The sequence below is a fragment of the Peromyscus leucopus genome, chromosome 9, assembly GCF_004664715.2.
Source record: "Peromyscus leucopus breed LL Stock chromosome 9, UCI_PerLeu_2.1, whole genome shotgun sequence".
In the NCBI taxonomy this organism is placed as follows: Eukaryota; Metazoa; Chordata; class Mammalia; order Rodentia; family Cricetidae; genus Peromyscus; species Peromyscus leucopus.
This window is the reverse complement of record NC_051070.1, coordinates 52,386,852-52,393,502: the sequence shown is the minus strand read 5'-3', so window position 1 is coordinate 52,393,502 and position 6,651 is coordinate 52,386,852.

The window sequence follows — 6,651 nt, the reverse complement described above, 5'->3', positions numbered from 1 at the left end:
GAACACGGAGCACCTGTCACTTTCAGGGCACATACTGAGCAAGGAATTATGTGCCTAGCACTGAGACTGGCAGTGTAGGGTAAGACTCCATTACAGGCTGAATGGTGTAGCTCACATTTACATGCTGAGGTCTTAACTCCCAGAACTCAGGCTATGACTGTCTGTATTTGAAGATGTGACTGAAGGAAAATGACAATAAAACTGGAATTGTAAGTGGTCCACTAATTCGATGTGACTGTTGTCCTCACGAGAACAGGGATTGTGGACACATCAAGAGACGATGGAGATGTACATGCATAGAGAAAGAGATGTGAGACCAGGCATGCATCAGCATGCCTGTGATCCTAGCAGCTAGGAGACAGAGTCAGAGACGGGGGAATCAAGAGTTGGAGACCACCCTGTGCTACAAACTGAGTTCTAGGCCAGCCTGAACTACATCATGAGACCCTGTCCTGAAACAACAGCAACCAAGAAATAAGGAGCTTGCGAGGATATAGAGAGAATGGCATCCACAAGCCATGGAGAGAGATCTGAAGTAAACCCAACTCTACCCACACCTGAGTCTTAGACTTGTTGCCTCCAGAACGTCCAGAAAATAAATGCTTATTGTTTAAACTCTGCAGTTTGTGGTATTTGGTTATGGCAGCTTGGGTAGACTAATATAGATACATACGGGAAAGTATGAACTTCTCCTTTGCTCTTCTAGTACCACTTATAACAAAGGAAAGTCAAGGACATACAAGAATGATGTGGTTTCCGCTCTTAGAAAGCCTCGAGTCCAGTGGAGGCAGCGGCTTCCTTCTACATGTGGGGCTGGGATTAACACCATAATGGAATAGAAGGGCCCCCTCTTTATGTATGCATATGCAGTACAAGATGACTTTGTATGGCATTGAGTAGTGTTGACTCCAAATGATGGAAGCTTAGGGAAAATATAAATCAAAGAATATGGAAGGGCAGGGTTGGTGAAGAGAGATTTGAAAGATCAGGGGAGACTCAGGTTTCAGGGCAGTTTAAGTTCAGTAGGAAGTGGCTTCGTGGAAGATGCCCACTCTAGGGCACCTGGCCATGCTCCAGGAGACTGTCTAAGACAGACTTCCAGTCTAGGGAGCAGCCACCCTCTGCTGTTCCGTCGTCGCTGGGGCTTGGCTGGCCCTTCTGTGGTTATTTGTTGCCGTTTTTCCAGGCAGATGGGGACTGCTGGCTGTTCATCAAGTTAGCAATTAACAAGTAATTCATTAGACACCTAATAAACAAATTATTAACCTGGCAAGCCATGTCCAGCCTCTGACTCGGGAGAAATGGCTATTAATAAGGTCTTGGAGTGGCAGTTGTGGTTTAGTGGTTAAGGTACTGGGCAGGGCGACAGGCGATGTGGGTTCTGGTCTCTTGGGCCAAGTAGCTTTCCCTTTCCAGTTCTTATTTGACTGCTCATGCAGTAGGGCTAATAAAACTCAATTAGTGGGCAAATGAAGTGTCAGGAACAGTCTATATGAATGTAGGGCATTGGATTATGTAAAATCAAAGTCCTTAGCCCACTGTACACTATTTCTGAGCCATCACCATACCCTCCCCCGTCCCGACATCTGGCAAGCATAGTCAGACCTTTATGTCCTTGGCTTCTACACCCATGGATTTCAAAAGAGTGCAGATAAAAATGTGTGTGTGTGTGTGTGTGTGTGTGTGTGTGTGTGTGTGTGTGTGTGTATCTGTTCATTTATGTGTGTGTATATGTGGAGGCCAGAGGCCAACACTGGGCCTTGAGAAAACTTTTACCTTGTATTTTTAAAATTAAATTAATTTTTGTGTATGAATGTAGGTATGTGTGTGCCATGGCACGTGTGTGGAAGTGAGAGGACAACTGCGGGAGTTGGTTCTCTTTTTCCACTATGTGGGTCCCAGGGATCGAACTCAGATTGTCAGGCTATGGTGGCAGACACCTTTACCTGCCGAGCCATCTCACCAGCCCTTGTTTGTTCTTTTGAGAAATGGTCTCTCACTGGCCTGGGGCTCACTGATTCAGATAGGCTGGCTGGTCAGTGACTCCCCAGGGATCTGCTTGTCTCCCTCTCTCCAACACTGGGAGTTTTTTTTTTCCTCCTCGGCTTATTTATTCATTTACTTGTGTGTGTGTGTGTGTGTGTGTGTGTGTGTGTGTGTGTGTGTGTGTCCGTGTGTCCACATGTGTGCTCTGGGGATTGAACTCAGGTTGTTAAGATTGGCAGCATTGTAGTGCATTTGGCTACAGTCTCTCCACCCCTATCAATCCCCTCTTCTTCCAACCTGTCTCTTTTCCCGATGTGTGACTTTTGTTGTGTGGTGCATTTAGTTAACTAGGGCCATTGGTGTGACCATTGGATTGAAACTATCCAGTGGAGTCTGGTAGGGTCACTAGTGGGTATACAACTGAAGGCAATGATTCTTCCTCTCCCTGCATTTACCACTGTCTGTCTCTCATTCTCAGCAAATAGTTCAGGAGTGAGAGGCAGGGCCCCTGAGATCCTCCTCCACCCAATTCTGGCTAATGACTGGCCAATTCTTGTGCCCAATACAGGCAACCACTGCTCTTGTATATTCATGATTGTTAAGGGTTGTATCCCTATCTACCCTCAAGCTCTTACGTTCTTTCTTCCTCATCTTCCATAACTTTCCTTGAACCTTATATGGATGGTATAAGTATCTCGTTTAGGGCTGGCCACTCGTCTGTCACTCATTCTCAGCATCTTGTTGCAGCCACTGCATTCAATCCCATTCACTGGAAAGAGAAGCTTCTCTGAGTAAGTCTGAGAGTAGCATTTGTCTGTGAGTACAGAAGTATTTAGAAGGTAGTTTGACACTCACTGTCATTTTAGCTAAACAACTGTGTTCTGTTGGTCCCCCTACTCAGATCTGTGACCATTATGGGTTTTTAATTAGCTTTACCGTAGCAAGCATGGATTGTCTCCGGTGTATTGGGGTCTCAGAGTCAAACCACAGAGTGGTTGGTTCCTTCCATAACAGTAGTGCCACTGTTATAATAGCACAAATGGGCATCTTGCCTGGTAGATTGGTCTTGTAGGGTTCACAGCTGGGTAGAACTGTTGCTTTTTCTCCCTCAGCACTAGGATAACAAGTAGATGCCACCACACCCGATTGTTTTTAATGTAGGTTCTAGAGACTGAACTCAAGTGTTATGCTTGCAAGACAAGTACATTACTGACTGAGCTATCTCCCCAGTCCCTAGCACAATAGACTTTTTAAAAATAATTTTGGGTTGTTGTTTCAGAAGGGCTATGCAGGCTGCTGGGGTGGGAATAAAGGCATTATTGTTGCTTCCCAATTTGTTTTTTGAGATGTGGTCTTTCACTGAACCTGGAGTTCATTGATTTGGCAAGTCTAGCTGGCCTGCAAGCTCGAGGGCTCCCGTTGTCCCTGTCTCCCTAGTGTTAGGACTATAGCTGTCTTTTAATGTGGTTTCTGAGAATGTCAATTCAAGTATTTATGTTTGTGCAGCAAGCATTTTACTGATGGAATCACCACCTCAGTATAAAGCAGTTTATGAAATCTTCAGAATTTCTCAGTAGAAAGAGGACTGTAGGTAGGTAGGGCAGGAGCTGGAAGGGCTCACAGGACAGCATGGACTTAAAGCATGACGTCATAGCGTTTTTTCTGATTATAGAAATAACATGTTCTGCAAAAAGGGGGAAATTGGAAAGAAGAAGATAGAGTCTAAAATCCTATCACCCTCAGATAACTGCTTTTGACATTGTCATGTGTGGTTCGGGAGGGTTTTGACAGACAGAGACAATGGGAGGCCATTCCAGGCGGAAAGGAGCCACACGTGAAGGGTTATGGGAGGCAAAGGAAGGTGATGGTCACTTTTGGGGACGGATCTATGGACTAGGCAGACTGGAGCTGGGGTTGTGGGGCAGCATGTAATTAAAAGCTGGACGAGAGGAGGAAGTGTTGGAAGTGGTACCAAGGCTCGGATTCCAGGAGAAGAGAGTGGGAGGGATGGTCCGACTGGAAGCCTCAGCCTCAGGCTGGGCACTTGAACAACATCCATGGTATGACGGAAATTACTGAGATAGGTGTCCCTTTGAGGGACGCTGCCAAAACCTCTGCAGGAAAAACAGACAGATGGAGGCCAGGAGGGGCCCATTCAGGTGTATCTCAGGGGACCAGAGATCTGTCCTGTTTTGATTCCCATCTAACAGATGTGACTTCCCTTCAGATCCTTGTTTCATGTCTATGGAATATGTGATGCACAGGTACATTTTTGTGTCATGCAATAAATGTCAGGGAAGTTTAAGATGGCAAAATCTCTTTTCTATAACACATCAAAGGGAATGAATAATGGACACTTCAAGTGGCCCTGTTTAATGGATGAGGAAATTTAGGTTCAGGGAGGTAACATGACTTACCCAAGGTCATGAGTCTAGTGACAGAGCCAGGCTGAGAATCTAGATCTTGAGTTTGCAAACTGTGTATAATTAGTGGACTGGTTCCATAGGAATTGACTTGTTTCCCAAAATGGATGTTTTTTTGGAAACAGTATTTCTGATAGAATCTGTTATTCTAGCCAGTTTTTTTTTTTAAAACTAATTGAAGACTGTGAAGAACCTGACATTTTTTCTCCAGTGTCTTCATAGATCAAGTGGCTAGCTGTACAATTGTTGGTCGCCCCAGGTTATTGTGAGGTTTAAATGGGCTAATACAGGAAATATATGTTTGGCATGTAGCAAATGCTCAGTCAGTGTTAGTTATGATTACTGTCATAGCTCTCTGCTCATTGGAATCACAGAAGTAACTGGAGTCTGGTGGTTCCTCTTCAGTTCTCTGCCGTGATCAGTTGCTCTGGAGTTAGCAAGAATGCATATTCAGTCCCAGGTCACAGCAATTTCTTGGCCCCAAGAGAGTCAGATTCAGATGTCCTTAAAGGACCCTTGGCTTAATCAAGCACCTAAGTTGTGCAGGTCATAGAATACCCAACTTTGGTCTCCTGTGATGTCCATCAGATATTCCTACTGGTCCCAGGGTTAATGGATGGGCCTGTAGAGTAGGTCCCGACTAATGTGTTATCACCCATTAATCAAACATATGTACCACCTCTGACTAGCTATCTGTCCCCTAGCTCATGCTTCTCCTGCATCCTTGATTGAGGAGCCTGTGTACTCTGGGTTGACAAGCACTCATGACCGTGCATGAGTTATCCTAGATGTCTGAGAGGCTCCCTGAAGCAGAGGTGTCTGCCAAGGTATGCTGGACATGCTCCATGTAGAGAAAACCTTCTGAGTTGCACTTATTTGCTGTTACAAACCTAAAACAACATAAAAGCTTGGCCAGAGATAGACATTTTGCATGAACACTTTGTTCTGTTGTAGCTTTCTTCTGCTTATTATAGAGTAGTTTTGCATCCTTATCTTTTTGTATGCTCAGAATAATTAATTTTATAGCCAAAATGTTCCCTAATTGTAGAGATCAGCAAAGTTTTTATGTTTAGGAAAAGAGGTCTCTAAGACTCTTATTTCTATGTATACCCATTCTCCAATTAGCTTCTTTTCCCCATTTGGACACTGGTTCAACCATTGGAGCTTACAGATTCGATGACACTTACTTGTTTGTATATCTACATCTCCTCTCTAAGCTGGAGCCTCTGCTGCCTGTCACATTGAACAACAGAGTCAACATCTTATAAACTTCGTCTCTCAGTATCAATTTCTGTGTCCAGAGTTGAGCAAGTAGGCAGTACATTGTTCCATTGAATACAGAGTTCAGGGCCGGGCATCTGGCAAGCTTTAACTCTGACAGGACTGTCAAGGAGGTGGCTGGCAGTGGAGAATGTGCCTAGGTCCCCTTTCTGCTCTTCCTATGGCTATGTGGATCTCCTGGGGCCTACTCAATGTCTGTTTTGGAAAATGACAGAGCTGGGCTGGCTGTCAAACAGCTGATGTTATTTAGGGTAGCTTTTGGTTGCACCTGTGTGGTCTACTTAAGCACTTCCAGAATGCAAAGCAGAAGTATAGCATTGGATAGCCCGTCTTTCTGCCTCCCACTTCTGGCTGCTCCCTGAGTACAGAAGGAAGATCCTGTTTCCTTATCTGAGTTCAAGAGGCTAGTGGATGAAATACCTGGGGTAGACACTGCGACCAGAGCACCAAGTGACAATCTTGCGAAGAAACGCCTGTTTTCCCCAAGCCTTCTTAGCAGGGATTTCTTTTAATGAGTAGTCAGAGTCCAGTGGGGGTAGTCTCTGCCTACAAACCCTTTATTTCCTATCCCCAAAGATGTGGGAAAGCGCCTCTCTTCTGAAATGCATTGTAGATACCACATTGTCCTTTCATATGGATGGGCAGGCACAGCACAGGTCAGCTTGGGTGCCATTTGAAGGATGCAGGGAACTGCTATATAGCCACCTCACTGAGATCCCAGATAGACAGGGACTCAGGATTCATGGAACTGGCACTCACAGATGAAGGAAGTGACTTAGAAGCTCCAATTGCCTAATGCTGCTGTTTTATGAGCTGCTATGAGCAATGTCAGCTTGATCAATGAACATCAAGTGTGTGGTAAGGGGAAGGAGTGGCCCAAGAAGGCTGTGGATTTGCTTCTTCATTTCATTCCAACCCTTTTCTTCTAGAGACTGACTTCGCCTGTTGGAGAGCCATTAGC